General features: G+C 50.2%; 1 protein-coding gene across 1 annotated transcript in view; it reads left to right on the top strand.

Annotated features, from left to right (window-relative positions):
- Positions 1-5657: 5657 nt before the first annotated feature.
- Positions 5658-17191, top strand: part of ZNF469 (zinc finger protein 469) — a gene marked incomplete at its 3' end in the record, with an annotated part of 62327 nt that continues 50793 nt past the window's right edge. Inside the window, exon 1 of the mRNA XM_030512476.1 lies at positions 5658-5766. The remainder of the gene's footprint in view (positions 5767-17191) is intronic.

Below are 17191 nucleotides of genomic sequence, written 5' to 3'. Positions count from 1 at the left end.
TTTCTCCAAACAGCTGGGAGTCAGCAAGCTCTTACACATGCCGTATTATCCCTGCTGGGCAAGTTCCAACTTTTTGTTCAGATTTAATTTCTGGCCTCAGAACATTATTGTCAAAGTGCTTTTGTCTGACTCAGGCCACTTCAATACCATCCCAGAGCATCTCCCCACAACACAGAGGCCACTAAATGCCTCCTGCTCACTACAGAAGCCATGCACACGGTGGCTGTCCAGTTTCTAGGAAGCCTGTTGCTTCCATGTCCCTTCTCCTTTGGCTTTTCATCACTGTTCTGCCTTTGGTGCAGGCTGGAGCCCATCCATGGGATCTGGTTAGTCTTTTGTTCAGCAACTTCATAAGCAGGTTTCAAAAGAGTTGTCTGTTGCTTTTTGGGTTGGCTCAGCAGGGGCTGTTCTCTTTTAAACATCAAGAAGGCATTGGGAGAATCCCAGGAAATCGGCACATGGCTGCTAAAAGCATTAGAGCCCATTAATGGTGCCAGACATGCCACTTCTGCTCTCCTACTCTTGTGTGCTTCCATCTCCTTGCCATTTCACTCTCTATGGCTTTTCTTTTCCATGAATGCTCAAGGCTTTAAATAGCAAAGCCTGAATCCGTACAGTGCCAGCCAGCAGTTGGCAAGGAGCTTACCACCAGTAACTGAGCACATCCTGTAGCTGCACGCTCCATGGGTGTCCCTGGTGTATTGCCACCAGAAGCATTTCAGGAAGGGCAGTGCTGCTGGAAAGCCAACAAGGAGCCACACAAAGCTGCTTGTCACTGACCTCCCTGTTTTATAGCTGGTACAGTCTTGGTGGGGTGGGGAAGGCTTGGTAGTCACCAAGAATCCATGCTTGACCTTTGCAGAGACACATCAACTATTGGTGGGTTCTTCTAGAGCAGGAGGAGGTAGGATATTTTGGTCATGCATGACACTGAGCAAGGCAACTGGGGAAGCCTGACACCAAAGCTCTCCCCAGAAGCTTGCAGCAGCATGAGTAATGCCGCAGAAAGGGGAGCTGTAGGAATGACTAGACCATAAAGTCATTACAAGTGGTGAGTGGCTGCAGAGGAATTTGTTTGCTTCTGCCCTCCCGTGCTGGCCACTCTCCATCTGCTTGCTTCAGAGATAGGACATTGGTCTTGCTGGGGCAGATGTTGTGTGCAGGAGGGACACAGGATCCTTCTTTTCCCAGCTTTGGGCAGGGATGAACAGAGGTAGCCTGGGTGCATGGCTCCTCTGCAGCCAACTGTTCTGAACCCATGGTCTCCAGGACTGGAAAGGAGACATAGGAAAACAAGCTGCGCAATGTCTCCTGCAGCCGGGCAGTGTTTATTCCATAAATTTTCACGTGGCACAAGTCCCTCTTGTAACTGCTGGTGCTGGCACCATTGCAGAGCTCTGGGGAAGATGGGAGCGTGCAGAAGCAGAGACAAGACTGAGCAGACCTCTCTGCGAGATAGGCTCACCTCGAAGAGGAACCCAGGAAGACAGTTGTCCTTAAAACAGTGCAGCATCCCTGAGGAATGACAGATGAGGTTTGTTACTGAAAAGGGTGGATGTGCACCACGACCCTGCTGTTGCTGAAAAGGGCTTCAGCCCCAGCAGTCTCCCCCCGAATTGCTTGAGCTCATGCATCTGTAAAGGAACAAGCAGACACTGCAGAAGCCCTTCACCCTCTCAGGTGTCTACTTGCCCATTTGTAGAGCTATTAGCCCCAAATTGCAAGGCTGGGTTTACACTCGTGCTCTCTTTGGAGGGGTGATGCTCCCAGGTTGGAGGCTCCAAAGCTTTTTGCTTCCCCACTGCAGTTTCCAAGCAGAACTGGGAGGTTGTGGACGCACAGAATTAGAGGCCAGTATCAAACATCTGGGTCTCATATCTCTGTTTACCACAGGCTCATTTAAAGTGACATTCATGGCATGTTCAGTCATTTGGCATCCTCTGCTAGTGCAGAAGATGCTTTCCTACAGAAGAAAGTGGCATTCTCTGATTTGCAGTGTGTGTCTTGCTTGGTCTTTGCATCTCCTTGGCTGCAAGGAGACATACCAAAAAGCCAAGCTGTGTTGATTTCAGCATTCTACGGAAGTATTTTCCCATCGTTCTCTGTTGAAAAGCATGATTTAATCAACATATTTACACGCTTATTATTTAAGAAAGCATGTGCTGCTTCTGCTTTTTTTTCTTTTTTTACTTGGTTTTATCCAACTTGTGTTTGTTATCAAACAGTTGAGTCGTATTCCATGGTATGTAGGGAGGGATGGACAGAGAGCACCCATCATCCCAACTTTCCTGACCTGGGGTCTTGGTAGGATGTCAGCGTAGTGTGATTAGTGTCCATACATGGAACAAGTCCAGAATAGCTTTACATTGTCTTTATATTCACTCTCTTTGCTAATCCACATTAGTTCTCAAGCAAACACTAGACCTGCAAATTCTTCTTTGTGGTTACACTAAAGGTGTGAGCTGGATGCTCATGTGGGCTTTTCACCCTGGTTATGATGTGACACCACTGGTTTCAGCAGCATTTCTTGGGGCTTATGGCTATTAAATTGCTGTTTCTTGACTTCAGGAAAAGGAATTGTTAGGAGCTATATGCTTGGAAAGGGAAGCCACCCAAACCCATGAGAGAAATCAAGCTTGTGGTGAGGATACATCTGATGTAGTGTTCTCAGCAGAGCCCTCACTGCTGCAAGAGGAGGATATTTATGGGTTTGCAAGCTGTAAGGGAGACTGCCAGCATGGATCCTGCTGGGGTGATGCACCTGCAGCAAAAGCTACTGGACAAACGCCCTCCCATCCAGTAGGATGAAGTAAGGCGTCACCAGTGACTGCTGCTTGGAAGTGGAAGAGGGTCTCAGGATGCTGGGAGATCTGTCCTAGCTCCTTAATCTCTTCTAAGCATGGCTTGACGTGCTTTTGAGGGTCCAGCAAACCCTGTTCAGATTCCTCCCTCCATTCTCCTGGTGACCACTTGGTCTGTGAGAAGGTCAGTGTATTTAGGCAGATGATTTGTGCCAGTGTCTGGCCAAACAGGCACAAAACTGGGTCGTGACTGGATACCGAGTAATGTCTTCAGGTGACAGGTTACAGGTCTGAATTGGAGCAATTTATGGCCAGCTATAAAGTCCATTTCTTTTTTCAAGGCTCTGCCCAAGGAGGGTGGTGCAGTGGTTGCAAGGAGCAACCCTCTTGTTTATGTGCATTGCTGCCATGTAACAGTCCCAGGGATGGGTTTTCTGCCGCATTGTGTCCTTGCTTAAAGCAAAATAAGAAAGGAAAGAAAAGCCATTTTTAGTGCAAGCCCTTTAAGCACATGCTTAACCTCACACCAGTGTTGGAGGCTCCCCACACCAGCGCTGGAGACTTTACTCATCGCAAAAGTAAACATGTGCTTTAGGGCTCTGAAAAGAGATAAAAAAAGATCCCACCCTGGAGGAGTAGGATAAACATTGCTGAAATGTTATCATTTGTGCAACGGCGCTCTGGGTGCTCCATACAGCCATGACCACAAGACTTCTTCCATAGCACGGGAAAGTGCCTGGGAGTTTCGCTGAGACCAGGGAACAGATCTGTTCCCAGCTGGAGCAGGGAACAGATTTGTTTAGCATCCTCTGTCCTAATCAGCATAAACAGAGCCCCCATTTTCTGGGAAGGGCACGATGACGGGACAAAGACCAGCCCCCATCCCCATTGCGAATAGTGCTGGAAGCTTCTTGGTCATACCAACTTCTGTACCACCATCAGCAAGATGGTTTTGGATCCTCCCTTTCCCAACATCCTGACCCTGTGCAGCTTGGCCCTATTTCCAATAGGTCCCAACATGGTTTGCAATCAACTCTGGCTGGGTGGGCACCCAGTGGGCACATCCAAGGGAGACCTCTGGATTCCTGGAGCCTATGCAGGACTTCTCCTGGTTAGTGCATCAAATGTGTGCTTGGAGCTTATCCCTCTCTCCTCCAAGAGATGCCGTAGAAAGCAGGGGAAGGTGTATATATAACCATAAAAAATCACATTCCTCTGAAGCGTGGACCTTACAGCTTCTGCAGAGGGGCCCTCGGCCTCTCCGCGTCTCTCTCTGGGGCTAAAGATAGCTGTGTCTGCAGCTGAGCTGTGAATCAGGAGTAAAAAATGTGGGTCACCTCCTGTGCGAAGCAATGAATGTTCGGAGACTCATCTGCTCCTGACCTCATTTTGCTGGGTATGAATCAGGCCTCCAGCCCGACAGACCCCACAGCTGCTCCTGCTACAGCAGCTTCCCAAAGCCCACAGCAGGCCTTCATTAAAGGCTTTTTGGGCCCAGTTTCCTCAGCTGTAATGAAAGGGTGTTAATTGGGAAAGAGCGCAGGCATGGCTTTTTTCCTGGGGATAGTGCTGGTGCTCGGAGCAGGGACCCAAATGGTTAAACTCGGTGTTCCCACCCCGTGTGCATGCACACACATGTGCACAATCACACACTAGCACGGCTGGGTGTGCTTCACTGTGGTATCTATGCATGCCAGGACACAGCACCCACATGCACCAGTATTGCATGGGGTGAACACAAGCGTGTGTCTGTGTGCAAACGCTGATGGGCACATGTGTGTGCACCAAAACACCGTTACCCATGATCATGGGTACGATGTGTGGGTTCATGCAACCAGGTACCAACACACACACACCCAGGGAAAACTGCACATGCACTTAATACAGTCTCTCTTTTTTTAATTTTTTCTTTTTTTTCCCCTATCCCACTGTTGCAAAATCCACTCCTGTCTTTCTTTGTTAAAGTAAAACCTGACATGGACTCCAAACCAGCTAGAAACCCCAAGGAGAAAGCACAAGGCTGGCATCTGTGAGCCCTGGGACAAGTCTTTGTCCCTGCCGCACACTCTGGGTGTGCTCTCAGCTGAGTTGCTTTATATTTCTGTGCTCTGCTTTCCTCTTGTCTAACCCACGGTTTATTAAGCTTTTCTTCCCCTCTGAAAGTCACCTCTGCTCCCAGAGCACATGAGCAAGAAGGTGAAGGCAGTGGTGGCACTTCCGGAGGTTGGCATCACCTAGGACCTGCCTGGGTTGCACCACCCCATCTTATTGCAGTGTCACAGGTTAATAAGTACATGAGCTGCTTCACCCTTGGCCTGAGCTGTATTTAAATCAAAGAATTACAGGGGGAAGTCTCATCCCCAAAGGTGGAAAGGCACTTTCCTTTTTACATCCGTCTGTGCTAAAAGGTCCATTAAGTAGATGAAACTGGAATGCGCTCAGAGTTGTGACCTGCAAACCCCAACAGCACAAACTACTCTTGGATGGAGGCTGGGGCTGTGGCTTATGCTCCTGCTTCTGTTGCCTGAGAGATTTTCCTCTTGCAAAACCCAGGAGTCAGGAAATAGTTAAACCCTACAGTATTTTGATTAGCAGAGCCTTAAAGTCAGTAAAAAAGACAGTCAGAGAGAACTATCAGGAGCATGCTAATGAAGTGAAGTCATCAGCAGACACCAGAGAAGTATTCATGCCTGCTCCACGCCGGACGGGTATCGCGGATCCCAGCACGGCGCATGCAGGTGGAGCAGAGCTCGCAGGGACCCGGGGCTCGGCCGTCCCGCTGGCTTCACTCCCCTCCCTTTGGATATCGCAACACTTTCCCTGGGATTTTTCTCTCTGTTTTTGTGTGTGCTTCACTGGAGCTTAATGATATTTCCAGCTCGGCGGGAGCTGCGGGAAGACTGGAGATAGCGCAGTGAGAGACTAGAAAGACAGCAAAGGGGCAGCTCCCGGCTCCACGGGAAAGGTGAGGGCATTCTCTTGGAAAACCCCTTGGGTTTCTCTGTGTCGCTGGTGGTTGGGTCGTGGCAATGGGGGGGTTGTGGAGAGGGGGCTGTTTCTGGGAACACAGCGGTGTTCCCTGCTCGCTCTGTAGCTGGGAAGTGTCCCGGGACGGCGATGCCCCGAGCTCCCAGGTACAGACCTCCCTGGAGAGCAGGACTGGGAAGCAGCTCTTGGAGCAGCGAGTAACACAGAACCCAGCTGCCTTTAGCTCTCACCCTCCGGTCCCTTTTGGGAATACGTGGGCAGTTTTAATTGCATTTAAAAGTACCGTTCTCCTCCTCTGGGACTGCGCAAAGAAACTGTGCAAAGGTTTTCTCTTCCTTTCTCTTACAGCCTGTGCACATTACCACTGGTGGCTCACAGCTCAGCTCCTACCTTTCTGTTAAAAAATGGTTTTTTGGGAATAATATCAAAGCTTGGGACAGAGCAAAGTTTTAGTTAAGTCACTGCTTTAAGGCTAAACCCAGTAACTCGTACGCAGGAGAATGCACGCTGGAGCTGATGACTCGACAGTGCTGTTAAATTTATAAGAAGTCACACCATGAAAACATGCATTTTTGTTTATCGTAAATGAAAGAAAAATATGCAGAAGAAAGTTTGCCCCTAACCAGATCCCATTAACCCCTTCCAGATGATGAGTTCCTGGGACTGTTCTTGGGATAAGCTGAGCATATATCACTTTACAATGGTTAGAAATGAGCCAGCGGCTCAACTACTGCTTTGAGCTTAGTGCTCGTATAGATCCTCAGCCTGTCTTCAGGTCTCTCCCCAGATTTTGCATTTACTGCCTTATGGTAGTTTTATTTTTCCTGCCGCAGAAGTGTCCAAGGTTGTGACACTGGGAGTGTATTTTGAGGAAGAGAGATGCGCAGCTTCTGGGTTTATGTGAACTCCTGCAATACCCCACTCCTTATATTGCAAATAATACACCCTTAAAAGAAAAATCCCTTGATTTTATCCGTATAGAGGTTAACGTGATTTCAACATTAACTGAATTCTGGGGGCCTAGGGACTCCCAGAAAGTTTGGTGACATGATTATCTTTTTAATCCCGCATCAGAGGCATCTTGTTGCCTCATATCCCGTTACAGCTGGAAAATCTTAATGAGAGCTCCTCTAAAAGCAACATCTCCGTTTAGTTGCATCCCAGCCCAAAGCAGACCCCCACAAGCCCCCATCTGGGGCAGTGGAGGGGCACAAGTATGTCCCCCCTCCATGCCCTGGGAGATTTTCCCTTGGCATGAGCTCTCTGTGCATGCAAAATGCTCCTTCATCCACGTGCATTGCACAGCAGGGTGGCATCTCAGTGTGCTCCTCACAACAGGTCCACCTCTGCATCCCTGCAGCACATGGGACATCGCACCGGCTCCTGTTTTCCTGTTGCAAGCATGGGTTTCCTTAAATAAGAGAACGTTCGGGGAGGATTGTCTCCTTTCTTCGCTCCTTGCTTGGCTCCCTGCCTCCAGTGTCTTGCATTCTGCCTGTGGTGGGACCCATGGAAGGAGCTTGAGTGTGGACAGAGAGGACAAGCCGAGGGGACCCTTAGTGGGGTCTCCTGGGCTCCACAACCTGCTTATGCACAGGCTCCTCAGCCTGACCTGCTGCACTGAGCTCCTGGGGTGACCTTGCCTTGATACACCCCAAATTATTCCAAGCGATGAGATGGAGATTCACCTTGTATGCCCTCCCAGCTGGCTGCCAGCAGGGCTTGTGGCTGTACTGAGCCGCCCAAGGAAGAAGCTAAAATTGCCAATTCCTCTTTTTTCGGGGGTGGGATTTGAGCCCTGTGCTCAGCAGCGGGTCCAGACTTGGCTGTGCCAGCAGCGGGTGGCAAAGCCTGGCCATTGGGAGCATGTTTCCAAACCTGGGATGCATCTCATCCCACCAAGAACATGGATTTTGCCGGTCTCCCAAACCCCGTTTCAGCCCAAGTTGCACCGTAACCAGCTGGTTGTGCCTCCAATGTAGACGTATTATTAACTAGTTGTGCTGTTCTCATTTGTGCTGTGGATTTTTTGTGACTATAGCACTCAGAAACCCAAAAGCTGGCTAGCGGGAGCTGCCCGCAGGTCCCATGGGCTTTAAAAACCCTTGGATCCTCAGCCATCCGCTTTGGCTGGCTGTCCTTGGAGGAGAAAGGTGTTAAAGGGCCAATGGCCCACTACTAAGCAACAGTTACCAACAACCTTAAGCAAATAAAATATGTGAGATTATGAAAACAGGGGAACTGCAGCTGATTCCCAGCATCTCTGCTGTGTGAGTCAGTAGTGCATGTCTGCTGCTCCCTGCTCGTTCCTAGATGACAGCATCCACACATCAAATCTGCCGGCCCTTGGAGATTAGACATCCCTGAATATTTATGATGGTTTCAAATAGCGTGTGTTTCTCTGGCTGCTAGATAGCATGAGCAAGGAGCTGGGATTTACTGGTTTCTGTCTTTGAGGCTGGTTTTGGGTGTTTTTTAATGCTTAGTTACAGGACATTTCAGATGTTGTGTGCTATTTCTCTGTGCATGTTGGGCTGCAGATTTCACCCCTTTCAAGTTAGCAAGCCTTGACCATGGACCAGCTAAGAGAGAGGGAAATTGAGCTGATGAAGAGACAGTGCCACCCCAGTGGTGCTTGATGCTGGGGTTTTATGCAGATCCTCAAGACATGAATTGCTCAGGGGATATATCAGAGAAGCCCCCCTACAGGGGCTGGCTGAGTGGTCCTGGGGAGATGCTGGGGCTCCATCCAAAGGTGGGAGACCAGGAATCACTTTTGGAGGTGCTCATCCCTCTGCTGAGGTTCAAGGGAATACCAAGCGAGCACAAAGCTAACATTTACTCTGCAAACCTTTGAAGAAAAATAAAGTGGTTTTATTCAGCGTGTTGCTTCCAAGGCAGTTTTCCCGGGATGGCCATGCTGCTGGTGGAAGGGCTGGAAGCCACCGCTTGAGCAAAGGCATTTTATGTGAGCAGGTAGATTTATTTCAGCTCTGAGCTGTTGCTCTCTTGCACTGCATAGATAACTGTAGAGGCAGCCTGTCGCTATGGGCAGACATCCATCTGTCCGGGCTCCTCTGCAAAGGCATTCCCTAGCTCTCTTGGTAAGTTGTGCTCCCATTATCTATCAGGTTTTAGGTTTTAAGTGTTGCTGTGAGGAAAAGTGCATGTGTTGGAGGCAAGCAGTCATTGCTAGGGCTGGTTTGCCATCCCATGGGCTGCACTGCAGACTCTGACCATTCAGTGATGCTGGTTGCTGCGGAGAGGGGAGGATTTGATTTGGGGCTGTAGAAGGGACCTGTCTCCTGAGCTTTGCAGTGCTTTGATTGTGACCTTAGATGACTCCTACCCCCTCTGAAAGATGGATGTTTTGGGTTGTGTGTTTTGGGTTAGCCGGCAGAACTTCAGAACACTGAAGATAAGCGGAAGGTCAGGGAAAACCCTCTAAGAAAAGCAATGCAGCTGCTTTTCCCAACCTGCTTTTAAACACATCCTTCAGCACAGAGCCCATCTCACCTCACCCTGGGAATTGCTCTCCTCACCTGCAAATTACCATCATTTTTCATCTTGCCACTCCTCACTATGCTTGTGGATGCTCCCTCATGTTTCCAGCCTCTACCACCCCAAGACCTGCTGAGGATCTCCTTGAATTTGTGGCTGTCACCTCCATAGTACTTTCTCTGAACAGACGATACTTGTTAAAGAGGATGGAGCCCTTCATCCTGGTACCATCTGGAGCTCTTGTCCTCTTGCTTGCCATCATCTGGCATTCCCAGTGACCCACAAGCCTGGCTGACTGCAGTGCTGAGAGCCACAAGGGCTTTGCTAAGAAACAGCATCATCCTGCAGGAACGTAGTGCTGTTCTGCAACTGAACACATCCTAGAGTGTGGGCATCTCCTTGCAAGGGCAAGGCTCAAAGGGGCTTCTCCCTGATCTTCCACCTTTGCTTTTGAAAGATGGGGAGTATGGGGCAGGCTCCAGCACAGGGGCAGGGACTTGGTTCAGAGAAGGGCTCCAGTGACTTCAGATTTGCTTCTCTGGAAAAGCAGGATGCAGCAATGCAAAGCTGTTGGCAACTTCTGCTTTCATGGAGGTGCTGGGTGGCATCACTCCAGGTGCTCCAGAGGGCAGACAAACAGGGACATGGGACAAGAGGTGGCCATGGATGCTGTGCCAGCACCTGCCCCAGCACTGCCACCTCCACTCGCATGGTGCTGGTCCCCTCTGTGCCTCTGTGATGCATCTCTTTAGGACACACTCAAAGCAACCCCTCTGTGCACAGCATCCAGCACACCAGAGGTGCTTGCTTCCCTCTGAGATGAGGAATTGCTCGAGCAAGGTGCCGTCCTGCTCTCAGTGGCTCTGATGGGGCTGTGGTGGGCACGAGCAAGCTAACCGCACTACCCAGTTATCTTCTCTGATGCTCCAGTGCCTTGGGCACACACAGGTCCTCGTGCTTCAGCCCAGGCAGTGCAAGTACCTGCTGTGGATGGAAGTCATCTTACAGGATGGATCTCTCCTTTGCTGCAGGAATTTTTCCCTCTGCCTGGACCCTTGCGATGTCCCAGGTCCGCACATCTTAACTGCAGCTCCTGCACCTTCTGATACGGGATGATGCACCATCCCCAAAGCATCCTCTCCACTCCCTTTGCAAGCCTAACTTTCTTCTTCAATTCAAAGCTCAAGGGAAAAACGCACTTGTAAAGGACAGACTTCTTATCCCTTGCCTTGATTAAAAACTAATGGAAAGAGAGGCTTTGGCTTGCGTTTATTTTAATTAAGGTGAAGGAGAAAGCTTAGGTTCATCACGGCACTTCTCTCGTTAGATCTCAAAGTCCTGGGGGGACACAGGGAGAATCATTTCTGACTGCAGCCGGCTTTTTGGGGCTGGAAGCTGAAGTCCTGGAGTACAACATCGCCACCTGTTTGCCACATGCGAACATACATCAAGATAAATCCCGGCAGGATAAATCCCACCAGGATGCACACCAGCAGGATGCACCCCATCAGGATGCAACCCCATCGGGATGCACCTCATCGAGCAGCCCCCAGTCAGGATGCATCCCATCAGGATGCAACTCCATCAGGATGTATCCCATGAGGAGGCACTGCATTTGGCAGCCCTCCATCAGGCTGCACCACATCAGGATACAACCCACCGGGACACATCCCATCTGGCAGCCCTGCAGCAGTGCTCCTGACTGCACCATGCACAGGATGCACAGCCAGAGGCAGGACGAGGAGGGACGAGAAGCGGGGATGGAGGGAAAGGAGTAAGTGCTGGTTTACTGCGGGAGCAGAGGAGTCCCCCAGCCCATGGGCAGTGCTGTTGTGCCAGTACCACCTTTACTGCTCCAGTCTCTTGGACCTCCTGGTTTCACATATGCTCTTTCATGATTCCCTGGAGTCCTTCACCACCACGCTGTTATTGTACTTCTTTTCCCCTATCCACATCAAGAGGTTTAAACAGGTCTCTGGAGCCTGACATGGGCAAGACCAAGTCAGTGAGACCAGGATGTCGCAGACCTGTGTGTGATTGGAATGGCCTGCAAGCTGTCAGTGGTTACCCGTGCACTGTCTCACAGCCGGTGTAGCTGCTGCATCCCCTGGGAGGCTGCTGGAGGATCTGCTCTGTGATGGCAGCTAGAGAATGCAGACAGCTGGAGCAAGCGTGGCTGAACTGCTGTTGAGGGGTTCACCCTGCTTCTCACCATCCTTTGAGCAAAGCGCCTTTAACGGCTTCATCTTTCCAGAATACTCACCATGGGCTTGAATTGAGCCAAGGCGTGCTCTGCATCGCATCAGAGTCAGTTGACTGTGAAATGCAGTGTCTGTGCCTCAAAGCCAGTTGCTTCTGCTGGTAAAGTCTCCATTTGTGAAGATGCCTTGGGGAAGAGCAGGCTGAGATTTGGACTGGCTGGAGGAAGAGCTGGGGTTGAGCTTCAGGGCACTGCGTTCACCCATCTCACTGCATTGTTTTTGGTGGATTTCATTGGTTTTCGGTGGATATTTAGGGATATCTGGCAATAGACTGAGGATTCATCACACGTTGGGTTTATCTTCCTTCACTTTGATGCTAAAAGCTGTTTCATGACTGTACAGTGCATAGGGGCTATTCAAATCCTTTTCGCGCCTATACAATGCTCCTGTGCTCCCCCCCGGTTTCCATGAATAGCGTGTGCAAGGATTAAGTATCAGGCTTTTATTTGAAAAAAGCCTTCTAGGAAATGACTCATCAAGACGTTTGTATGTTTAAATTCGTGGGGATTGGAAATATTTAGATTCTGCTTATGAATATTGACATTTAATGGGAAGATCTTGAATCAAAAGCCCTGGCTGCTGTTTGCAGGACGGAGATGTGTGCACACATCACACGCATGTGCTTGCACACAAACCTCTTCTCATTTGGAAAGTGCTAATGGGAACAAGCCAATGTAGATTGTTCCATTAACGGGGATTTATAGCACAAATCTGCTACTGTTTTGTCAAGACAAACAGAAATAAGTGGGCTTTTAGTGCTGGGAAAGCTGGCCCTGGGGCTGTGGACTGTTTACTAGCAAAGGGCAGCTGCTCAGAAAGGGCTAGAGGGGAGCAGAGGGAATAAATGGCAAAAGATGAAGACAAGAAGAACCAAGATTTGGTGAAGGAAGAAATAAGATCAGGGACAGGGACTCCAATCCCTTACCTACTCTTTGCTGAGCGCGTTATCTCCCGGAAGGTTTAGGTTGGTGAGCTCGACTGCTCATTTCCCCCTTTGCTGTGTATTTCGAAAGCTGCCTTCTCCTCCAAAAGATGTGCCAGTGTTTATCAAAATGTAAATAACACCCTGTGCCTTGGCTGTCCTCAGCAGAGAGCTAACGTTGCTGTGAGTCCAGCTGCTGAGGGATGGAAGTCCCTCTCTTCCGGGAGGTGGGGAGATGCTGGATTATCCCGCTTCTCTTCAGAAACATAGAATAACAGAATGGTTTGGGTTGGAAAGGACCTGAAGATCATCCAGTTTCAACCTCCTGCCATGGGCAAGGACACCTCACACTAGACCATGTCGCCCAAGGCTTTGTCCAGCCTGGCCTTGAACACTGCCAGGGATGGAGCATTCACCACTTCTCTGAGCAACCTGTGCCAGTGCCTCAGCACCCTCACAGTAAAGAACTTCTCCCTTATATCCAGCCTATTTAAGTTTAAAACCATTCCCCCTTGTCCTGTCACTACAGTCCCTGATGGAGATTCCCTCTCTGCATCCTTGTAGCCCCCTTCAGACACTGGAAACTGCTCTGAGGTCTCCACACAGCCGCCTTTTCTCCAGGCTGAAGAGCCCCAGCTTTCTCAGCCTGTCTTCGTATGGGAGATGCTCCAGCCACTGATCATTCTTGTGGCCTCCTCTGGACTTGCTGCAACAGCTCCATGTCCTTCTTATGCTGGGGACAGAACACAGTGCTGCAAGTGGGGTCTCACGAGAGAAGAGTAGAGGGGCAGGATCGTAGAATCATAGAATCACAGAATCATAGAATGGTTTGGGTTGGAAAGGACCTTAAGATCATCTAGTTACAACCCCCCTGCCATGCGTAATCAGAGTCTCAGCCTTTGGGGCTGGGCTCTGGGGCTGCTTCAGGGTGACGCAGACTGGGTGCCATGATGGTGGAAGATGTTAGTAGGTTGGGCTTATGCAAGGGCATAGATATGGTGAGATATGTTTGGGGATAGATGTCCAAAAATGGGGTCTGGTGAGATGCAGGACTGCAGGGTTCTAGCATCAACCTTCAGCTTCTTCAAGGGTTTTGTGTGGCTGAAATAACCTTGTCTTCATTCATTTGATAAGACTTAGATTTTATCTCCATGTTTTTGAAACATCTCAGAAGCATTGGCTAAAGTCATGCTCTGGATGGCTCTCCACGTGTTTCAGCTAGGCTTGGGTCTTCGTGCCAGCAGAAATTAGGCATTTGTGGGCAAAGATGCCATACTCCAACCATGCCCCTTCCTTTTCCCATCATGAAGGTGAAAGTCCTTTCTCCTCTTCCCTAAGGATACCTTCTTTCCTTTCCCAACCCCCATGCTGCATTTATACACATATATGTATTTCTGCATATATATACATATATATTTCTGCATCCTGCATCTCCCAGCCTTGTGAAGCATCTCAGGGGGCATCTGTGGCCACAGGTGGACACAACACAATGCTATCACCCTTCCACCCTCCACAGGAGATGGGCCTCAGGGAGGGTGTGCTGGCACCGTGGGTGATGGCTGGGGACAGGTTGGTGCCTGGCCCATGGCTGGGCTGGAGTCAGAGGTGTGAGGTTATTGGAAGGTGCTTGTTTGTGTTGAGCGTGAATACGGAATTGTTCTCCCCATGCTGGTCGTTATTATGCAAAGCCAAGTCCTAAAAAAATATTGAATTTCCTCTCCCGTAATTTTAAGGAAAAACACTTACCCAGCATTAAGCAGCGATTGTGAGGTATCCTTTCATCCCGGTGCATAGGGGAGCTGCCGGCACACCTCGGGGTGAGACTGCAGCCCTCTGTGTCAAGCAGAGATTGGAGCCGGTGCTGGGAACAGTGGCTGCAAACCAGGACACCAACCTTGTCTTCCTCCTTGTCTTTATTATTTCTTCTTAATGCACAAGGGGTTTGAAACGCTGTGAAAAGCTGCTTTTTATTCATGCACTTGAGCAAAATTCAGGCTGAGCTGCTGTGTCTACAGTAAGATTTTAAAGAGGATCTGTGCTGCTTGGTGTGAAAGGGAGCCAGGAAAGGGACTCTTCATCAGGAACTGTAGTGATAGGACAAGGGGTGATGGGCTCAAACTTAAACAGGGGAAGTTCAGGTTGGGTATAAGGGAGAAGTTCTTTACTGTGAGGGTGCTGAGGCACTGGCACAGGCTGCCCAGAGAAGTGGTGAATGCTCCATCCCTGGCAGTGTTCAAGGCCAGGTTGGACAGAGCCTTGGGCGACATGGTCTAATATGAGGCGTCCTTGCCCATGGCAGGGGGTTAGAACTAGATGGAAAGGATCTTAAGGTCCGTTCCGACCCTAACCATTCTGTGATTCTTTAGAGAGAGGTGCAGGGGGAAAGACTGAATGGCTTTAATAGAAATGTGGGAAAACTTGTGGCTGTGGTGACATTGGAGGATGGTGTGGGACTGGATGTGATGCTCCGATGCCAGGATGACCCCTGGTCCCCAGCACATTGTTGTTGCCAGCTCTGCACTAGTCATGGCAAGGCTCAAGCAGGTTCGTGTCCATCCAGACACACCAGGACTGGGGGATGTCTGGGACAAAGAGAGGTAGAAGAAGGAGATGCTGTTCCCCCTTTGTTACTCTTGTTCAATTCAAAATGAAAAAGAAAAGGATTAAACTCCAGCCGGGTTTGTGGCCGGAGGGAGGAACGGACTCAGCAGTTCTCCTGCCTCTGTAGGTAACACCCAGAGGTTTCGTTTTGAAACAATCGAACTGGAAAATCCAAGGCTAACTCAGTCAATTGCAAGTGGAAAATGAAAATTACTCAGTCCTGCTGCAGTACCGAGCACAGTCCACGAAAAGAGCAAGGAAAACCAGGAGAAGCAGATGTGGTGACACCCTCTGGGCACGTCCTACCTCTGGCACAGGATCCCGCACCCCGGCAGCCGCTCATGATGTGCGCAAGGGCTGATACAGATGGCACAGGTAAGGGAATGAGGAGCCTGGGTCTGGATGAGGTCCATCCTGGCTGGAAGCTCTGTGGCATCTGTTCAACCCAAAAGGTGCAGGAAAGTCTTTAGCAAAGTGCAGCCACCTCTAAGATGCCTGTTTGGCATAATCACAATCCTGCATCTAAATAGCCAGAAAATTGAGCCCTTGAGTTTCACATCTGCACGGTCAAAACAGCGCCGGAGCTCTGGATAAGCAGCACATTTAAGCAGGGAAGGGGGCAGCCAGGAACAGGAAGACACATCGGCCGCCTCGGCTGCTCCCCAAGCACCATGCTGGCACTTCCCTCCTGGATTGCATCGGAGAGGGAACATCACGCTTCGAGCAGGCATTGCATGTCTTTCCAAATCAAATAGGAGCCTGCCTGCGTCTCGGCGCTGAGGGGAATGGGGAGCAGCCCTGGGGCAATGGACAAAGCAAGGCTGCAGGACAAAGCCAGCCTGGTGCCACCCCACAGCAGTCCCCTCTGGCTCAGCCAGTGCCACCAACTCCTGAGGACAGCGTTTCATTCCTGCCCATTGCCAGGTTCTGCTCGGTTTCTAGCCCCTGGGCACGAGGTTGCAGTTTTTGGCTCAGCAGCAGAAGAGGCAAGGCAAGCTTTGGTTGTTTTCATTAGAGTTAAAAAGGAAGCTTTAAAGCAGACGTTCCTACGCGTCCTGAGCCCAGTCCACACGTCGCAGCCGTGCCAGCACAGCCAAGAGCAAAATCCTCACGTCGGCTGATCAGCTCCCGGCTGTGGAAAGCTGGTGTCAACCCAGCACCGAGCTGAAGCCGGTGGCTCTTGTGCTGCTCTAAGGGCATCTCCCCCCAGCCCAGCTGAAGGCACCAGGGCAGTTCTGGGTGCAAATAGGCTTCTGCTAGCAGGAATATAATGAATAAAGGTATAAGTTTGACTTCATGTTGTTCCCATAAGGTGAAGAGCAATGTGTGCTCTAAGCCGAGACCCCATGTAATGCTTCTGGATTGAGCTTGTGTCTCTTCAAGCTGATCTAATCTTGGGGTTCCCTCCCTCTTTGCCTTCATCTGAGGGGACATCACCCATTGGGGGTTAAAAACTGTTGTTCTGGTCCTGGCATTGTCCTGGTTTAGCACCATAAGTCACCACCAAATGGCTGGTGACTTGGAAGAAGCAGCAGGAATATGCTTCTATTTAGTCTGGCTCATGCTTTTGGAAGCAACATTTCCCTACAGCTTCTCCATCATACACTTCCATGCACTGGGCTGAGCTTGTGCTCTTGGCCATCAGAAACAAAGATGGTTCGCGTACCCCAACTCCATATCCAGGGGCCCCATCCCACGTGCAGGGGGGATTTTGATGGATATTCTTGTTCAACAGAGGTATTCTAGATCCGGCTGCTGACAATTTGGTGCTTTTTCGCAGTGCAAATGTGCCTGTTTGCAGGGAAAAAAATAGGATGAGAAGCCCGGCGGGGGACGGCGCGTGCCTCCTGTCCACATCTGGCCCCCTGGAAGGAATAATGCGCCACTGAGATGAGCGTCTTGTTCGCAGGAGCTGCAGATGTTTAGCAGGGAGAAATGTCTGAGATGCTTTGAGATAGGAGCCAGAAATAGATGTGGTGAGGGCATGGGGAGGGTGCCAAGCAGCGCCGGGAGAGCTGCCATGGGGCAACAACCCTGTTGTGTTCCTCATGAGCCTCCTTTGCCATTCAAAAGCTGCTGAAGCCCAAGGGGCGGGCTTGCACGAACCCCCCTGAAAG

This window comes from Strigops habroptila, chromosome Z (assembly GCF_004027225.2).
Source record: "Strigops habroptila isolate Jane chromosome Z, bStrHab1.2.pri, whole genome shotgun sequence".
In the NCBI taxonomy this organism is placed as follows: Eukaryota; Metazoa; Chordata; class Aves; order Psittaciformes; family Psittacidae; genus Strigops; species Strigops habroptila.
This window is presented reverse-complemented; position numbering and strand designations above follow the sequence as displayed.